The sequence below is a fragment of the Tenrec ecaudatus genome, chromosome 11, assembly GCF_050624435.1.
Source record: "Tenrec ecaudatus isolate mTenEca1 chromosome 11, mTenEca1.hap1, whole genome shotgun sequence".
In the NCBI taxonomy this organism is placed as follows: Eukaryota; Metazoa; Chordata; class Mammalia; order Afrosoricida; family Tenrecidae; genus Tenrec; species Tenrec ecaudatus.
The window spans coordinates 59,841,249-59,846,203 of record NC_134540.1 but is presented as its reverse complement, the minus strand read 5'-3'; positions in this window follow the sequence as shown (position 1 = coordinate 59,846,203).

Below are 4,955 nucleotides of genomic sequence, written 5' to 3'. Positions count from 1 at the left end.
TACTTTGCAGATTAAGGTGTACTTGATGTAAGCTGAGTTATTTTCCATTGTGTCATACATATGTGAAAGTTGGACACTGAATAAGGAAGATCAAGGAACAATCGATGCATTTGGATTAAGGTGCTGATGAAGAATATTGACAATATCATGGACTGTCAGAAGAACAAACAAATCTGTCTTGGAAGAAGTCCTGCAAGAATGCTTCTTAAGGGCAAGTATTTCAAGATTTGTCTCACATACTTTGGATATGTTGTCTGGAGAGACCAGTGCCTGAAGATGTTCATCATGCTTGGTGCTGTGGAGGGCAGTGAAAAAGAAGACCCTTGACCGATGGATTGACATGGTGACTGCAACAATGATCTTAAACATCAGAATAATGTTGGCAAGTGGATTAAGTTAAGTATAACTAGATTAAATTTAACATCTTATCATTTGAACTCCTTTGACCCATTGTAAAGTTCATGCTGTTCAAGTGAAGTTTCTCTCAATAATTTTGTTATTGTTGTATTTCCTTTTTCTTTTGTTTTTTTTAGGTGTTTCAGTATAGGAAATTCAGCATGGGTAAATCTATAGAGCTAGTGACTGGATTAAAGGTTTCTTGGCAGTATGGCAGGAGAGTTTGGGGTAGGGGGAAGGGGGAGCTAATAACTAGAAGGAAATATTCTAAAATTTATTGTGGTCATGATTGTACAACTTTTCTTGATGTTATTGAACTATCGAATTTTATGAGGTGGATTATGTCCAACTAAAACTGTTATAAAAATAATAATTGTGAGACCTGTACAGAGCTGGACAACATTTAGTCCCATAGCACATGAGATTGCTATAAATCACAACTTACTTGATGTCACCAAACAAACTATACATAAGTAAAATATGTGGTATTGCATCACATTGTTTTATATTACAAATTAGTTGAAATAATCTTAGCTACATAAAGAAAAAAAACTTACACTAATAAATGAAGGGATAAAGAGTTGTGGTCATTGTCAAAAAGAGCTAACTAAAGAATATTCCACTGTATTGATGCATTTCAAACAGATCTTTGAACTGGTTCATTCTAGTTCATTCCTGCTGAGCATTTGCATTTCTGCCACAGCTATACTGAATCAAATTCCACCCTGCACAAGATTCAAAGGAAATTCTTAAAGATCCCCAGTATCTTCTTATGCACACAACTTGTTAAAATGTAGATTTTGATTCAGCATATGTGACATAGAAATGTACTTTTCTCAGCAGAGGTCTAACCAGAATGACCTGGTTCAAAGTCATGCTTCCAAAGGACTTTAAAACATCAGCATGGACAAAAAAGTAAGCAAAGAAACAAACAGCAGCAACAACAAGACAAAAGGATGCATTGCTTTTGTTAAAGCAAATGATGTTTGAGCATAAGTGAGAACATCATAAGACTTGGCTGATTCCCCTTGTTTTTTTATAATGGCTTTCATTTTTATGTTATTTATTATAATGATATAATTGATCACTTTGAGTAATTATTTTTACTTAAGGATACATGTTGGTCTAAACTCAATAATAAGAAATCCTGTGGTGGAGTAGGCTACACAGTGAACTGATAAGCCCATGATAAGTGATTCAAATCCGCCAGGTTCAAATATCTCTCTCTAAGGGGGAAAGATGAGGTTGTCTCTTCTTGTAAACATTCAAAATTCTGGAACGCCAAAGAGACAGTTTTCCCCTGTCCTTTGTGGTTTTGATGAGTCAGAATCAACTCAATAGCAGTATTTGAGTTTAAAAATCAATCATTCAAAATGTAAAATCTTATTATATATACACTACATATTGGTGTGTTATCGGAAAATAAAATGAGTAAGTACATTTGCTTTAAATGGAAAGGATGCTAATAATCTAGAAACAATGGCATGTGTATGGGAGTAATGGAAAATATAAGTAATAACTGATAAAAGAAAAATGTCAACATAAAATCTAGACACTACAGCAGAGACTCCAATGGAGGATAGATACTGAGTTAGGTCAGAAAAATCTGGAGATCCACCCAACCACCACCACACACCCCCCTGGTTTGGTCATGCCTAAATCTTCAGTGTCAAGGAGGTTGACAAATACTGACAGACTGAAATATGCTCCAAAGTGTGTACATTCCCATCAATGGTCACTCACCTAGATGAGGAGTTCTTTCTCACTGAGGTGAGCAAGGAAGGAACGCCTGAAGAAGAGTTCAGTAGCACAGATATAATTACTTAGAGCTATAGCTAGACATAAACATAGATATTTGCATCTAGATATCCAGATACATAGCTATATAAAGATATATATTCAATCCATTTCCTTTTTTTAAACATTTTATTAGAGACTCATACAACTCTTATCATAATCCATACATATACATACATCAATTGTATAAAGCACATCCACACATTCCCTGCCCCAATCATTCTCAAAGCATTTGCTCTCCACTTAAGCCCTTTGCATCAGGTCCTCTTTTCCCCCCCCTCCCTCCCCACTCCCCTCTCCCTCATATGCCCTTGATAATTTATACATTATTATTTTGTCATATCTTGCCCTATCCAGAGTCTACCTTCACCCCCTTCTCTGCCATTCCTCTCCCAGGGAGGAGGTCATATGTGGATCCTTTTAATCAGTTCCCCCTTTCCAACCCACTCACCCTCCACTCCCCCAGCATTGCCCCTCACACCCTTGGTCCTGAAGGTATCATTCACCCTGGATTCCCTGTGCCTCCAGCCCTCATATGTACCAGTGTACCACATCTGCCCTATCCAGCCCTGCAAGGTAGAATTCGGATGATGGTAGTTGGGGGGAGGAAGCATCCAGGATCTGGTGGAAAGCTGTGTTCTTCTTCGGTACTACCTTGCACCCTGACTTACCCATCTCCTCTCCTAAACTCCTCTATGAGGGGATCTCCATTGGCCGACACTTGGGCCTTGGTTCTCCACTCTGCACTTCTCCCTTCATTCAATATGGTATATATATATATATATATATATATATATATATATATATATATATATATACACACATATACATACACACATATATATACATATATATATCTTTTTTTTGCATGATGCCTTATACCTGGTCCCTTTGGCACCTTGTGATCGCACTGGCTGGTGTGCTTCTTCCATGTGGGCTCTTATTGCTTCTGCTTTAAGACCCCAGACACTATCTCTTTTGATAGCCGGGCACCATCAGCTTTCTTCTCCACATTTGCTTATGCACCCATTTGTCTTCAGCGATCCTATCATGGAGGTGTGCAGCCAATTATATGATTTTTTGTTCTTTGATGCCTGATAACTGATCCCTTCGGGACCACTCGATCACACAGGCTGGTGTGTTCTTCCATGTGGACTTTGTTGCTTCTGAGCTACATGGCCGCTTGTTTATCTTCAAGCCTTTAAGACCCCAGTCACTATCTCTTGATAGCCGGTACCATCAGCTTTCTTCACCACATTTACTTGTTCACCATCTTTGGCTCCAGCAGTTGTGTCGGGAGAGTGAGCATCACAGAGTTCCAATTTAATAAAAGAAAGTATTCATGCATTTAGGGAGTATTTGAGTAGAGGCCCAAGGTCCTTCCGCCACCTTAATCCTTAACCTATAAATATAGACACATAGATCTATTTCCCCATCCTCCTGTATATATTTGCATATATATTTGCATATACTACCATGCTCCGTCACCACCTGTGCTACAGCTATACCTCTTCTCTACGCAACCTTACCCTTGATCATTTCCCACCAGGCCTGCCACTCCCCCCTCTCTACCATTTTGGGTCCCATGTTGTTCCCTTGTCCCTGTGTTTGCCATTTCCTTTTTATATATCAATATCTATATGTAAATATATTATCTAATATCTATAACTATATGATATATAGAGATATATATGATCTATCTAGCTAAAGAAAACTCACTTTAGAAAAAGAAATATGCAGTACCAAAGGTAAAAATTCATTCATTTGAAAGGACAGCCATGTGATAAGCCCCCATAGTATCACATTAGCCTGGTGAATGGTAAAAGAGGAAGGGGAACAATTCTATATGGATGGCATCTTTGAATGTTTCTGGGATCATTGTGGTCAATACTGGGCTGGATGAAAGACAAGCAACCAGTGCAGCTACCCAAATTGATGGGGTCAAAAGAGTTCTGCCCTTGAGAGCCAATGCTCTGTAATTATTGTTTAGAAAGTATTTATAAATGTGTTGTTAATTTGTGGGTTGTAAGTTAAACTCAATGTGATAATAGAATAAAAATTAGTAGTTTGGAGCCTCAGCTCATATACAGTCCTATCTCCACTCACCTTCCCAGGACAGAGCCTAACCATGCAGCCCTGCTTCCTAGAACATAAGCCTACTTCCACATGACTGCTATACCCGTCGGCCTTGACAGTGCCCGAGTGCCACTGTCACGATAAGATGTGCACTCTACTACTCTCTCTGCTTCTAGTTGAGTTGGGGGACAGATGAATGCACAGCACCTCAGGACAGGGCAGGGTGTCAGCCAGAGAGTACTGGGAAGATGACTCAGTGAGGGTGACCCCCTCATCCCCTCCTGAATCAGATTCAGATCAGGTTCTGGTGTAGAGTCTGATGTCTCTCGTGTGTGTGTGTGTGTGTGTGTGTGTGTGTGTGTGTAGGGTCACCATGTCCGGGGGTTGAGACAACAGGACAGGCTCAGTGAAAAGGCAAACTTAACACCCCATCCCTGCCTAGTTAAGACTTGTTACTTTAGGGACCAGCCACACAGTGATACCAGGAACTGCTGAGTCCCATATGCAAATTCATCCCTGTGACAGCACCTAGGGTGCCTGTAAGGTGCAGTATCCCCATGCCTCACAGAGATGATATTAAATAGCAAATTAAAAAACAAACAAAAATAAAAGCTACTAGGCCAAGAGAGGTTCTGTGGAAGAAAGGAAATGCCATACGATTTGGGTACTTTTTTTTAGTATAAAAG